This window comes from Haemorhous mexicanus, chromosome 3, assembly GCF_027477595.1.
Source record: "Haemorhous mexicanus isolate bHaeMex1 chromosome 3, bHaeMex1.pri, whole genome shotgun sequence".
Lineage (NCBI taxonomy): Eukaryota > Metazoa > Chordata > Aves > Passeriformes > Fringillidae > Haemorhous > Haemorhous mexicanus.
Window position 1 is genome coordinate 40,342,024 of NC_082343.1, and position 16,123 is coordinate 40,358,146.

General features: G+C 39.9%; 1 long non-coding RNA gene across 2 annotated transcripts; it reads right to left on the reverse strand.

Moving 5' to 3' along the window:
- Window positions 1-3,422: 3,422 nt before the first annotated feature.
- Window positions 3,423-16,063, reverse strand: LOC132324873 (uncharacterized). 2 transcript variants are annotated; one of them, XR_009485756.1, is made up of 3 exons: window positions 15,528-16,063; window positions 13,626-13,762; window positions 3,423-5,889 (listed from the first exon to the last, which is right to left on the reverse strand). It is a non-coding gene; the product is annotated as an uncharacterized LOC132324873 (long non-coding RNA). The 2 variants fall into 2 exon arrangements; XR_009485755.1 differs by having other exon boundaries at window positions 13,626-16,063.
- Between the last annotated feature and the right edge of the window lie 60 nt (window positions 16,064-16,123).

A 16,123-nucleotide genomic window follows, 5' to 3' on the forward strand; every position in this document is an offset into this window, starting at 1 on the left:
ATGTGCAGCTGCAAAACCCCTCAGCTTTTGCAATGACCACTGAGTGGTTTTGTACCTCTTTCTGTATTCTGCAGTATGATTAAGGTTTAAAAAGGATGTTACCAAATTTTTATCTTACATTAAATGGGAGATAAAAAAAACCATCATGCAGACATTACTGATATTAAGTAACGTTGAATGCAAAAAATGTGAGGAACATCTCTTAATTTCATATTTTCTCTTACCAGATGAGATTGCTGAAACTTAATTCATGAACATCAAAACTAATTGATGCTTGTTTGTGTTTGCTAACTCTCTCTGAATTTCCAAGCATGCCCATGTGTTTGTAAATAGTCTCAGTGAACACAACTGGACTATCCATGAATCAAAGCTTTTTCTACAAGTAATAATACAGATTTATATATTGCTATAAGCAGATGTATATATTGATACAAGCAAAACATAAACTGATAGAACTAGGAAGAACAGTGTATCAAAGCAAAATGTACTCCTGATCATTCCAATTTTTTCATGTGGTAAGTGATGGCAGCTTCACAAACAGACAGGTAAAGTATTTTCTTGTAATTTTTTTTTATAAACATGTAATGGTATTATTTTCTGTAGAAAATAACACAAAGTATTTAATTATCTGATGTAAATAAAATAAAAATCTATCAGTTTGGAATCTATGATTTTTGGATAATGTATATCTATATTCAGGTCAAAGTGAGGTCTCCTTTGTTTGTATTTTGAATTAAAATCTGTAAGAAATTTCTGTACTTAGAACATGTCTAAAAATGAAGGATGTTAACATGTGAATTCAGATGTAGCACTGAACAAATCGACAGCTACCCATTGCCTGAGGTAAATCAGCATTTCAAGGCAGAATTGCAGAAGGCAGCTCATGAGCAATAGATTACAAAGAAGAGACAAACTTGAGAGAATAACGTTGCAGCTAAAAAACATCCGCTCAAAGAAATGGGAGTTAAAAGTAACTGAAGAGAGGGTGCCACTGGTGTGGAGAGAGAGAGAATGCTCTTGAAGTGTGCTAGAGAAGCCAGGAAAAATGCATAGTGAAGCATAGGAGCACATATTGTAACATAGCAAGACCTGACAGGAACCCTGGCAGTTGTCAGTCTTGGAAGCCCTACCAGAGTTATGATCACCTTGTACTTGGAAGCGTTAGGAAAAAGGAAAGGAAAAGTCTAATGGTTGTGAGACTGCTGAAAAAAGCTCCGTAGACTTTCTGAATAAACCCATTAGCTTTTAGGTGAAAACAGTAACTTTTATCCTGCTGCTATCGTCCATAGTGTTTGCTAGTATTTGGCTTGCTTTATTAAGTGAGGAGGAAAACATCTGTAATGCTAGTCAGGAGTATTTTACTTGAACACTTTTGCTTACAAAATATGTATACAAAGTCCTGTTTCTCTAAACATAATAGGAATAAATAGCAGTACATTTATTTCTCATGAGTTTTTCTGTCACTGTTTGATAAGCGTTAATATTTTCTGAGAATGTCTTCCTAAATTTCCCAGATACTACTGTAGAAATGAACACTTAATTGCTCTTTTAAATTTTGTTTTGCTGGAAGGAATCTCCTGAGCACAGTTACCAAACTTAAACAAAATATGATAGACAAGAAGCCAAAACCAGCCTTAATAGCAGCAATCTCTCATCCTAGAAGAAACAAAGATCAACTTTTTCTTCTTCCATTTCAGACACAGTAATTAAAATTACTTGTGTGTTTGCTTGATAACTACAAATTTCGTTTTGTAGTTAGAGAGGGGTTTTTTTCAGCAAATTTGAAGATAATCTGTAGTTACAGGGTCACAAAATCCTTAGGGCTGGAAGGGACCTCTTGAGATCATCCAGCCCAACCCTCCTGTCAAGCCAGGATCACCAAGAGCAGGAACTTATCCAGGTGGGTTTTAAATGTTTCCAGAGAGGGAGACCCCACAACCTTCCTGAGCAGCCTGTTCCAATGCTCTGCTGCCTTCAGTGGAAAGAAGTTGTTCCTTATGGTGAGGTGGAACTTCTTGTGTTTTAGTTTATAGCTCCTCATCCTGTCACTGGGCACCACTGAAAAGAGTCTGGCACCATCCTCTTGGCACCCTCCTTTGAGAGGTTTAAATGCATTAATGAGATCCCCTCTGAATCTTCTCCAGACTGAACAGGCCCAGATCCTGCAGTGTCTCCTCATGGGAGATGCTCCAGACCCCACATTGTGTTTGTGGCCTCTGTTGGACCCTTTCCAGTAGCTCCTTCTCTTTCTTGTGCTGAGGAGCCCAGGACTGGACACAGTATTCCAGAGGTGGCCTCACCAGGGCTGAATCATCTCTCTCAGCCTGCTGGCCACACTCTTCCCTGTGCTCCCCAGGACACCATTGGCCCTCCTGGCCATAAGGGCGCTGCTGGCTCATGGACAACTTGTCATCCACCAGGAACCCCAGGTCCTTCTCCACAGAGCTCTCTCCAGTAGGTCAGTCCCCAGTCTCTGCTGGCACTGGGGTTATTCCTCCCCACGTGCAGGACCCTGCACTTGCCCTTGTGCCCTGTTATGCTGCCCTCTGCCCAATTCTCCAGCCCATCAAGGTCCCACTGAATGGCAGCAGAGCCTTCAGGTGATCCATGACACTCCCCCAGTTCAGTGTCATCAGCAAACTGGCTGGGGGCCTCCTATGCCACTGATAAACAAGGTGGATAAGAATGGGCCCAGTACTGATCCCTGGGGAATGCCAGTGACTCCACACCTCCAACTGGATTCTACTCTGCTCATCACCCCTGAGCTCTGCCATAGTTCTTTAACATTGCACTGGAGGGGTGATTAAAACATGCTTCCACATTTTAAACTCTGATCACTGTCTACAACTTATTTTTTCCACTTTAACTGATGGATGAATTCTTGACCTTTTTTTTGAAGGCAGTGGGTGATGTATCATTGACTTAATCAGTTTTATCATTTTTTTAATTTAAATTCAATTTTATTTATTTAAATTAAATCTTAATTTCACATTTTGATTTCATGCAAACCTAATTCAATTGTATTTCTGATGTCCAAGATAGAGCAGTTTCCCTGCCTTTCCCTCACCCCTGGACCTTGTTCATTCCAGCTCAGGTAAGGCTGCAGAAGACTTTGAGGCTCTAATTTTAATACAAGCAGCACTTTGCTCCATCATGCTACAGAGAGGGATGTGTCTCCTCTGTTTGAGAAGTGAGTCTTCTCCTCATATAGGGCACAACACAAGGTCTCCATTGTGCACTCTGAGGCAACAGATAAACTTCCTTGAAAACTGATCTTTTTAATCTGATAACTTTAAATAAGGCAATATTTTCAGAAGTGCTTTCTTTAAATAGTACACATTTTTGGTAAGAAAGAATCTATGTTAGAAAAAAACCTATGAAAAATGCCTAGAGTATGTTTAAAAATGAGAAACATCAGCAAATAAGAGTCCCTCTTTAAGTATTAAAATATTTATGCAGTGAAAACAACCAAAGCCAGTATGTTAAGAACATTCTTTTAGACACTGTACATACATCTCATACAAGCAGACTGATTTAAATTGTGTAAAATATTCAACAGCAATCTTTTTAATGATAATTTAAAGTAATACATAATTTACTATTTTTGTAGAGCTGATCCACTCTCCATCCGTGAAAGCAAGGTAAATTTGAATTTGAATATATTCTTTGGCCTTGTATCTTAATTTAGCTCTTCCATTTTTTCCCTCATTTTTATGGAAAACAATTTTGACACAAATTCAGGCTGATTATGGCAGACTTTGGCAGACCAACCCATTATTAATGTCTTTGAATTTCTGTACTTGTTTGAAATTTTTTTAATGTGTGTGGCATACAATGACTCTGATTAAACATTCTATTGGTACAGTAAACTAATATCATCTTATTTATAAAATTCCTTATTTCATAGCATCTGCCAAATTCAATATAAAGAGTTGATAACATACATTATTTCTTACCTCAACCCCTCTTTAACAAATTGTGATCATGTGGGAAAATATGAAAGCCTTCAAAAGTAAAAAAAAAGTGTCCTTGCTAACAAATTGAATTCATAAGTAGTTTGCAGTCTGCTAAATTTATTGAACTTCACAGCTGTGGAGGCAAGCTTATATTCTTCCTGTGCAAGTTCTTCTACTCAGCCACCTCTGAGCAAGCAGCTGTATGATTACTCAGCTTGCCCTATTCTAAGGATGGATTGCAAGACTCGGCATTTTGATTTGAGCAGATGAATAGGAAACCACAGGATGCAAACTGTAGGATGTAAACTTGCAGCACGTCAGCTGTTTTATAAAAATTGCCTCTGTGCACATCCCTACCCTGCTATAGTTCATGGGGAAGGTGGTGAGTCCATCCCACTGAATGTTTATTCCTCTTGCATATACCATGAGATGGAAATACCAGGTGTTAGTCTTCATGACTGACACAGCAATATGTCAGCAATGTGCCAGTCATGGAAGCATACGTGATACACAGAGAAATAACAGCTCTGTAACATTTCCTTGACAAATTCAGCAGTGACTAACTCCTCTTCCTTTGCTGCAGCAGAACAGGCTGTATATACCTGCACGGCACACAAGAACAGAGAGAGACTGAGAAAGGACTCCTGGGGGAAGTGTGATGTCATGAGAGGACAAAAAATTCTTCTGCACAAAGTCTTATCCTTTCCCCCTTTATTTCTGAGAAAGGAGTGCTGCTTCCCTCACAGAATCCCTAGAATGGGGCAGGTTGGAAGGAACCACTGTGGGTCATCTGGTCCAAGCTCCCTACTCAAGCAGGGTCATCCTAGAGCACAGGATTGCATCCAGAGACTTCATAACCTCTCTGGACAATCTGTTCCAGTGCTCAATCACCCACACAGTGAAGAAGCTCTTCCTCATATTCAGGTGGAACTTCCTATGCATCAATTTCTGTCCTACTGCTCAGCACCACTGAGCGGAGCCTGGATCCATCCTCTCAGCACCCCTCCTTTAGATACTCACAGACATGGATGAGGTCCCCTCTCAGTTGTTTCTTCTCCAGACTGAACAGTCCCAGCTCCTTCAGCCTTTCCTCGTAAGAGAGATGCTCCAGTCCCTCAATCACCTTTGTATTCCTGAGGAGCCAGAACTGGACACAGCATTCCAAGTGCACCTCACCAGGGCTGGGCAGAGGGGCAGGATCACCTCCCTTGACCTGCTGGCACTGCTCTCCTAATGCACCCCAGGATTCCATTGACCTTCCTGGCCACCAGGACACACTGCTGGCTCATGGACAGTTTGTTGTCCACCAGGACCCCCAAGTCCTTCTCCACAGAGCTGCTCCTCAGCACGTTGGCCCCCAGCCTGTACTGGTGCCTGGGGTTATTCTCCCCAGGTGCAGGACCCTGCATTAGCCCTTGTTGAATTGCAGGCAGTTCCCCTCTGTCCATCCCTCCAGCCTGTCCAGGTCCTTCTCAAGGGCTCTGCAGCCCTTTGGGGTATCGACCGCTCTTCCCAGCTCTGTGCTTTCAGTGAACCTGCTGAGAGGCATCTGCTCCTTCATCCAGGTCATTGATGAACTTGTGAAACAATACTGGGCCCAGTATTGAACCTTGGAGACACCACTGGTGACAGGCCTCCAACTAGACCCTGTGCCACTGATTACAACCCTCTGGGATCTGCTGTTCAGCCAGGCCTCCCTCCACCTCACTGTCCACCTACCCAGTTCACAATTCCTGACTTTGTCTATGAGGATATTCTGAGAGACCTTGTTGAAGGCCTCACTAAAAGGCAATCAGGTTGGTCAAACATGATCTGCCCCTAGTGAATCCACGCTGACTACTCCTAATCACCTCTTGTCATCCATGTGAATAGAGATGGCCGCCAAAATGAGGCACTCCATGACCTTTCCAGGGATTGAGTTGGTTGTTGTTGCCTGTGAAAATCAAAAAGAAACAGAGTATAAGATTACCTTACAGCACTTGCCTTATTTAAGTTAATATTGTTACATTATCTTTTGTGCTGTCACAAGAAGAAATACTATTGTGGTGATAAATTAGTATCTGTAAAAAACTATCAATGTGTCTCTCTTTTACCCATTCCAAGTTATTTTTGTGGCTGTGTGATCCTGAAAAATGCAGATCCTTCCAAAAAGATCTCACTGCAGTTATTCCATCCCAAGCTGAAATTATGTTACTTAAGAGAAAAAGTTAAATGCATGCCATGTGACAATTTACCAGTTGAAAATGAAAATGTCTTATTGAAATATACTGCTTGTATACATCTTTATTTATTTGCTTTAACTGTGCTAGGAAAAATAAATTTGCAGGGGTTTCTTTCCTGATAATACTGCAGCACTAACACAGGTATAATAAGTAAGGTGAAGCCTGTTATCCATTTCATAGAGATAAAATAATTAGTAAGTTTTAGTGATTCAGTGAAGTTTCAGTTTTTGTGAAAATTTTATTCAGAAATTTTAACTGGCAGTAGCATGACAGTCAAACCAAAGACTCATCTCAGAGTTCCTCATACACCTGTTTGGCAAACTGTCAGAAAAAGGTTTAGGCAAAAGCATTGTGGAAGTCATGATATATCAACAACAGGAATATCAATTTACTTGTTTAATTTAGACCTAAAATGTGACTACCTATTGCACAAGCTATTCCCTACAGATTGATATCTGAACTGAATGGAGATTCATTTAAGAGATTATTTCACATGGATTAGTTGTAGGGATTAATATGTCTAATACATTTTGTTAGGAATGGGTTTCTGACCTAAACAATTGGTGGAAAGTAATTAGTATTTAGCACAATATCTGGCACAAGATACGCATCCATGGCATCACAATGCATTTTGATTTTTTCTTTATTCTTAGGTTGCCATCATTATATCTTTTTGGGTTTTTTAACATTTCTTAGTATCTTCAAGATTTAAATGAAAGAGAAGGAAAAGATAGCAATATTAATTGTATTGTGAAGGTGTTTTTGCTGTTAGATAACTAGATGTTAGGAATCTTTGTTTTGTCTGCTGCTATGGAAAGAATGCAGTGAAAACTGAGTGTTGTATATTCTGAAACTATTAGATTGAATAAATATCATTTTAATGGTATTTATGCCATTGTTTGAAAAATTATTTTCTAATACCAAAGTATTTTCCAAGAATTTCAAAAACAAAATGATGTAATAAACAGCCTTATCCTAGGTGGACTAAAATATAATTAATAATAAACTTTATTCTTCTTAAACAGTGTTCTCAGAGACTGTGCAAACTTTTTTGGAATTTAAGACAGGTATCTATTGTTCATACCTATTATTCTCAGGAGCATCAAAAATTAGGATACAGTATAATTTTGGTTTGGTTTTATTTGTTGAATGCTACTTAAAATTGTTGCACTTGCAACTCTACAAGCAGCCAGTGATGAGTAGGACCATGATGAAAGTAAGCTCTTGAAATGCCCATGTCTGGGTCTCTTTATTCTACTTTGAGATAACTTTGTGCTTCAATAATGATTTTGTAATTTTTCTTTTTCTTTGAAGACAGGTTAAAGACAGTAGATAATGAGCTGTCATCTGCACATTTAGCTGCCCTTTGTTGCATTCACCACAGTACCTAAACTTAAGTAAGCCTTTCTGTCAGTCCTAAAAAACTCACTGCATGTAATTGTTCTACTTCCTTTGAATAAAGGCTTATGGAGTAAGAAGAAAGCAAGATCAAAAATTCACAGTTTTTACTTGATTGAGAGTTTATAAGAAAATAGAACAAAGCATTAACTAACAGTGATGGGAACATACTAGGAGTTACATGTAGCAAAAGTATTTGACACAAGTTTTGTGATCTGTAAAATTTTATACACCACAGGCCTTCCTAATCCAAAACTAATCCAAATCTATCAAATCTAATTTTTTCATGGGGTAGTGAGGATGTCTCTGAATGTGTATTTTACAAGGGGTTCTCAACTGCAGATGTTTCCTGAAGCATATTCACCATCTGACCCTTACCCGTTTTGCACACTCTCTTAATGCCAATTATAAAATGTTCACGTCTATTTTTGTGGCTTTTCATACTTTTTGTTAAAGAGTTTACTCTCAGCATGTAATTAATGCTATTTATTATACTGCAAGAAACGGGTATGATCTTTACTGGGATAAACAGTGCGGTTTATGTAGGTTTGGTTTCCTCTCCCTCGGCTGCCATCTCTTGTTCCTTTCTATTTTATCACTAGATGGCAACATAGCATAACTCCAGATCAAAAGCTCCTATAACCAGAAATGGGCTTTTCCTATCCCGTTTTTCACAGCTGGGCATCAATACTTCACTTCCCCCCTTGGAATGGGAACTGACGCATTCTGGCAGTTTCAGTAAATTGCTTCTTAAAGGTGTGAGTTCTAGTATTACTTACTAACTGCTACTTTTTTTTTTAAACGCAACTGAACTGCAGAATAATCAAGTCAGAGAAAACAAAACTGCCTCATTTACAGTCTTTTTTCTCCTACCAAATCCATTGGAAGGAGCAGAATCCATTGATTCATCCGAATTATCTCACATGTATTTGGTTATTTTGTGGAAACACCTTAAATTGAAGCCAGTGGCACATATGTTCACATCCAGAAGAGCAGAATTTGCATAATTTTTGACTTTACAAATATTTCATTTATTGAGATAAGTCTGAAAGTTAATATATGGTAGAAACACCTGAAGTGAGTTTGGGGTGAAGTAACTTGTATCCATTAATCATTTGCAAGAGATGCCTTACCATCCCTTTTGAGAGCACTGAGCACATAGATTAATTCAAATTTTAGTCAGACTGGACAGGAAGATTATCACTAGACAAGGTATGAAAACTGAAATTTCAAGCTCAGTTTCTCTGGAGATACATTTTCCAGTGAAAAGAGAGAAAAAGAAACAAGACCAATGTAAACTGAGCTACCCGGGGTTTTTGCTTTTGGAACCTTAAACAGACTCAACAGTTTTGTTCAGTATTTGGTAAACAGTTAGTTTTAGAGGCTCTTAGGCTTCTTAAGTCTTCTCTGAAACTCAGCTTCTCAGGAAACTCAAAACAGTTTTTTAGAGTAAGAATAGGTTCTGTCCTGCATCACATTTACTCCTGAAGCCATAATTAGAAAGCTTAATACTAAGCTGAATTGTTTGATTTTTGAGTTTCTGTTAGCCCTGCTGCATTCTGATGTATTGAAACAGAATTGCTTGGGCCTTGATATTTGAACAAGTCATCTGCTTCAGAGATGATGGTCTTTTGTAGTCAGATCCATTATTACCCTATGTATTTAATGAGTCATATTCTGCCAACTGAAATTAAGGAAGCAATATTGGAAGGCTGTTAATTAACTTTCATTATCCACATTCTATTTTTCTTTGGAATGTTTTCAAGGAAACCTCATAGGTTTCAAACTCACTCCAGACCAGAGCCATGTTCATATCAATATAGATCCAAATAAAGTGGCAGTATGCTTTGTACCTATAACTGGGAGGATGACACAGATCATTGATCTCTATAAGGAACCCATCAATGAATGCTTTAGTAAAATTCATTAATAATGTAGCAAATAGACCCAGCATGGCCAAGTGAAGCATATAAGGATACAGAATTACATAATGTGATTTATTATTTTTATAGGATTCTCTAAGTTAGTTGTATAGCAAGCATACTGACATTTTCTGCTTGCAGTGCATTAGGGATGCATGTGTAACCGTCAGCGTGATACATGCACAGACACACACAGACAATGGGTAAGAAACGAAGAACTCTTCTTCTAAAGATTTAGAAACTCCTGTTTTCAAGTTTGCTAGCCTACATGATTTATAATAAGCCTATTCTTGCACAAAGGTTGTCCCTTGTAAGTCCCATTTTCTTTTATTGCTTATCAACACAACTCTTGCAGAACTATCACCTGCTTGATGTATACCTCAACATGGTTTGCTATTAGTTCTCCTTAAAATGCCTTCTTCTACACACTGCTAGTAGCTCAAAGGAGATTGTGGGAAAGGCAGGGAGAAGGTGTCCTCAGTAATAGTGAAAGCTGTATTATTCCATGGTGTTACAATGTTACTCAGCCAAGTCTTTCAGTCAGGTATAGTTCTCAGAGAGCACTGGGATACGGATATGCGTGGTTTGCTAAGCTTAGCAGTTAAAGTCCAGCTGCAGGCAAATTTTGTTATTTTTCTCCCCGATTTTATTTCATCATCTGTCTGATGGAATTAGAACAGAATTTGGAAATAGTTGTGTACCACTGAAGGTGCAGTTCTTCCACAAATGTGACAGTAATCATGTAGCTGAATGTTTTTCAATCAGTTAAATTAACTGAGGTTTCCATCTTTCCAGTTTCTTTCTTTATGTGCTGTTTCTTCAATTTTCAGATTATGAACACTCAATGGACCTGCAGTATCTGATGAAATGATAGCAAAAATGCATGGAAAGCAAACAGTACTTCAGGATTGTTTTATTTTAGATATTTCTTATATCATTCCAAGGCCCAAAAAATCATTTCCTAGCCATGAAAATTGTGTCTCCCTCTGTTCCCTACAAAACAATCTCTCCATTAAACCTGTAAATCTGTATGCTTCCCAACATCAGGGTTTTTTTTAAATGTTGGAACTTCCTACATAAAGGATGGATTCAGAACTTACACAGAAATAAAAGTACATTGTCAGGTGCTTTGAGCAAAGGTCCAAATAACAATGTAACTGATGTGACTTAACAGATAATTGAATCAAATTTTTAATAAATGGTACTTGTAAGTGAAAAGCTAAGGAGTAAAACACAAGCTTCCTGAAAGTGAAATAACAGGAATATGTTCAAGATTCTGGTGTTCATCCATCTATCCAGTGCAGGTAGATTATCTCTAGCTCTCATGTGACATTTAAGATGTGGATGGTGTTCATTGAATGTCTGGATGAATCTATTTTAGATCTACTTTCCATTGATGTAATGCTGGTTTTGGAATTAAAAATGACCAGACAGCAACAAGTTTATTTAAAGAACATTTTGACATAAGGTCAGCCCACTGTCTCTGGTTCTCACTGCATGAGCTCATGCAGCCATATGAAATCATTTTTAGGGTCACAGCTTAAATTTGTAAATGCATTTCAGTGAAGCTCTTCAAATTACATTAGCTGCAAATGTATCCCAAACCATCTTGATTTCCTAATGTACATCCTTGATACAAACTTTAAGATATGTTACTATTTACCTAATCACTGTTTCATTTCTCTTACAGAGTGGAAAACAAGTACTTGGCAGCATGGACACCTTTTTGGATATAATGAAACATTTAATAAAATAGGAGATACAGCAAACTGAATAAAGTTCTTGAATTTTGAAAATGCTGCTTCTTTATCTAGAGAGCTTGTTATCTATGACTCAGTCCCATCTAAATTTATGTTATTGCTGATCTACAGTGGCTGCAGCTCCTCCACATTTTTTTTTCCCCAGTTTATAATGAAGACAGATAATTTTGGGGTGTAAAAAAATTCTACTTTCCTGTTCCCTGCAGGTCTGTTATGAGGATGACATGCATAAATGCAACATCTTTTGGGCTGCTGTGGGATGATGTATTTACTACATTTACAAAAACAGCACTGCTAATGGATATTGCCAAGTATTTGGATCAAAATCTTCTCTATCAGGAATTCTTCATAGGATCACTCTTGTTGCCAGATTATTCTCAGTTAAGTAAGTAATATTTTAGAGTAGTTATTTTTTTAAATTAAGTGGTAAAGTAATAGAAATTCCAGGTAGGAGATCATTGAAGATCATTTAATTTTTTAAAATGACAGCAGCAGAAAAACTCATTTTATTGCTCTGTTTAGACTGAAAATTATTATTTTTAGATTAGCAGATATACCATGAAGAGAGTTAGCAAACTAGAGCTATTTATTCTTCAGATATTGTAAGCCTGCATCTATATCAGTATGATTCTAATAAGAAAATTCTGGTTTTCAGCCTTAGCATTTCTTACAGGAAGATAATTAGATTATTTCTGTCTGATTCTGTTTGACTAGAAGGTAAACGGCATAGTAACTTTGATTTTTGCCAAGAGAAGGTGACTAAAATGGCATGATAACTTTTCAGTACATCAAAAAGAGATTATTTTGCAGTTTTCTGTCATTGTAAGGCATTGACTTTTGGATTACAATCACAGAATCATACTGAAGATATGTGGAATTCCTAAGTGGAACACAACTGTTTCTAAGAAAAGTCCTTTTATTCATTATTCTAGCCTAAGGAAATCTCCTAAGTCTTTTCCCATGGTAATGGCTCCTCTTTACTTGGCTATTATAGGAAAATCAGCAGGTACTATTCACTCAATGGGCAATGGTATGGTTTTTTGGCTACTTGAGTCATCTGGCAACTGTACAAAAGACCAATCTCACTCCATCTCTATGAAGTTCATCTCAGTCCATCTCTATGAAGTTCAGTGGACCAGTGCTGGACATCACCACAGCCATGTCCTACAAAATTGTTCGTGAAACTTGACAGATCTTACTCTACAATTTTGAGCTGCTGTTCTATTCAAAAACCTTTCAGATGGTGCAGGACCATATGGAAAAAATCTCTCAGACAAAATTAGCCAGTTCCAAGGCCACAATAACCATCCATTGGAACAAGGCTTGCAAGATGAAGCTATCAGGCTTACTGGGCACTCAGTCTTATCTACTGATACATTTCCTGTGACACAGAGGCAGATCTTTACAAGGCAGCCTGGTGATGGCTGTGCATAGAGCAGCAGCTGAGGCACTGCAGACAAAAAACAAGAAGCAATCAGGCAGAGTGGGGCACAACTGCCAGCCCAACCAGTGCACACTGCAGGCAGCCAGACCAAGGGTATTGCCAAGAGTATTTTCATAAAAGGACTAGATAAATATTTCTGCTAATAACCTCTAGGTACCATAAAAAGGCATACTGACAGTGCCATGAGAGGATGTCAAGGCACTGAAGTCATTTTCTTGTCGATCCTTTTTAAACAGAAGTCAGTGCTCTCAGAAGACTCTACCATTTCCATGTTGATTGAGCAAGAACCATGAGAAAGAAACCCATAAATCAATCTTCCAGCGTTCTTTGTTGGGAGGGTTTCTGCCACAAGGCCACTGCAGCTTCCCCAGCTGACCCACAAAAGTCTTGTGTTACTACCCCTGGCATAGGCAAGGGAATTCTCTGTCCAAATGGGAAGACAAGCTAAGCCTTTGACCTTTTTTTCTTGTTAGACTGTAGGATGTTTAAAATAGAAGTGCACTTTAATATACTGTAGCTATAAACAGATCTGCATGACTCAAAATCAGGTCCAGCAACATACCTTACATGAGATAATGATTGAGCTCAAATGCAAAACCAAATTATTCAGGAGATGGAAGGAGGGCAAGCTAACAAGGGCATGCAGGGACAGAACTGGGAAAATCCAAGCTTGGTTGGAATTGAAAGTAGCAAGGAACATGAAGGGTAACAAAAGATGGGTTTGTAGGTTCATCAATAGCATAAGGAAGAAAATGGAAAAGGTGAACCCACTGCTAGGTCAGGCCGGAGATCTACTAACAAAGGGTAAAGAGAAGATTGAAGTACTTAGTGCCTCCTTCCTTCCCTCAGTCTTCATTGATAAATTCTGCTTTCAGTTTTTCCAGGTCTCCACTAACATTAAATTTTGTGGAGTTACAACTTACAGAATCAGTGGATCCAACAGGGACTCCTTAGACAAGCTGGACATGCACAATTCACAGGATGAGACAGGATACCTTTGTGACTGCTGAGGGACCTGGCAGATGCCATTGCAAGGCCACTCTTCGTTGTCTTTGAACAGCTGTGGTGATCAAGGGAGAAAAGACAATCAATAACAGATGATTTTAAATGCTCATGTATTCTTTGTGCCAGATTTCTACATTTTTTATAATCTTTTAAGAGAATTTCCAGAAATTGCACCTCTCTGAATCTAAGGCACCTTGGGTTTCTCTAACTTCTCATTTATGGCTGAAAATTGGTGCTTTGCTAATCTTGGCTATTTCTACACTTTTGAAAATGAAACAGAAAATAGCATTTGCCATAAAGACAAAGAAACCTCTGAATGTATTGCTCCAATACAAGAACTGTATTGGAGCACGTCACTGCACAAGTAAATGTAAAGATTGGTGAACAATGACTTTGGTTGTGTTCTTCTCTGAGATTTTCTGTGTTTCCATTAAGGGCTCAGGCACCTTGTTTTTCAGTTTTACAGTGCAGAAGTCCCTCGGTTCACACATTTTGCTTTATTTGTGGTGACAGTGCCCACAGCTGATCTCTGCCCCTTGACCAAACAGCCAGACTGATCTCTGTGAGAATCCTGGAGTGTCCCCATACCATACTTCCTCACTCTCCCAACTAATCACATAAATGCAAACTGCTGTAACACACACCATACATGGCACAGCTTTCTGCAGTATTCACTCATGCTTAACATTGCTTCTCACATCTACCAAACCAGTCTTTCGGCTCAAAAGAAGGATTTTCTTGTCTTTTGCAGATAACTGGAGGAAAAGATAAGCTGCAGCACTGAGGAAGTCAGAGCTGTAATACTGTGTTATTCCTCTATCTATAAAGTCTAGTATTTAAACAGGAAAAATTCAATTTTTAAGTCAAATAAATGACACTTGGGATTTATTCCTCATAGGACATGAAATTTCTCTCTCCTGTCACTACAGGCTACAAGTTATGTTTTCCTCTCCTTCTGCTTTTCAATGCTTCTTACAGACAGAAAACAAACAAGAGACAATGAAGACTAAGTGATTTGTTACAAGTCATTTGTTACAACTATTTCTTCCAGTTAATGCATACTGTTAGTAGGAAATGGAGCCCCTGCCTTTTCAGGTAAGCTTTTTGACCTCTGCAGATTTAAGAAACAATATTTTCCTCGGTATTCCTCAACAAGGAAGCAACGATTTCCCACAAAAGTTTTCAGTTTAATAGCCACAAGTTTCCTAGCTTTTAGCCAAAGGAGCAAAGAACCATTACCCAGTGGACTTATGGACCTGTCCACATATTTTACTGGCAAAGTAAGGCATTACTTCCAACCTCAGGTTCACACACGGGTCCCTCAGGTGCCTTAATTACGTATTCTGACAATCAGGAGCCAGGTGTGTTTTAAGTTTTTGCGACAGTACTCGTTTCCTCTAACCAAAGATCCCTCCCCAAAGCAGGAATTGCTTCTTTAATTGCCTGCATCAGCTATGCTGTACTATTCGAGGGACAAAGCTGTTCTGCACACAAAATGGAGATCAGCAGCCAACTGGAATTCTAGCTAAGAGGGGCTAAACATCTAAATGTCTGCAGCCAGAAATGATGGTGGAAGCCAGGAAACCCCTGAGGTGGGAACATCCTCCCTCCTGCCGCACCTTTGCCCCACGGGCGCATCCACAGCCTATTGTGAGCAGCATCTTTTAAAAAAGTGCTATGAAGGGCCACTCCTTGTCTTTATCAAATTGAGTCTGCTGGAAGAGAGAATGCTTTTTTTTTTTCCCTCCTGCTTCTCTCCAGCTTTTAACAAAAGGCTTTTCGTTTTGCTGTCGCTTGACAAGGCTGGAGATGAAGCTTACATGGCAAGGTTACTCTTGGAAGGTGCCTGCCGCCTTAGAAGCGGCCCTGCCTTCAGCAGCACCCACATGTGGGTTATCCGCAGGTCCGCACGGCTCAGATGTTCTTTCTGCCGAGCCACTTAAAATTTCCGTTCCCCCCTGAACTCAGACGTGAAATGGCGGTGCCGGGGGATGCTGTGAACCACCACAAGGACAGGGAACTAACTAACAGTTGTGCGGCCACCACACGGACCGGGAACTAATTCTCTTCAGGGAACCAACCACCTTAGGCAAACGAGTGGTGGGCAGGGCAGGCGGGCACAGCCGGGCAGCCGCGCCGGGTCGGGTCGGGTCGGGTCCCCGGAGGCCGGAGGGAGCCACAGCAGCGCTCTCCGGCCGCCCGGGACAATGCCCCAGGAGGCGGCCGGGACGCGGCAGGGTGAGCAGCCACGGCCCGGGCAAGGCCCCGCGCCCCCAGCCAGGCCGTGGGGCGGCGCCGGGCACGCCGGGAGCCGCATTCCCGCCCGCATTCCCGCGCGGCGCGCCGGGAGCTGTAGTCGCGGCCGTGCCGCTCGGCTCGGGCGCTGGGGGCGGGCTGGAGCGGCTCCATTTTGCGC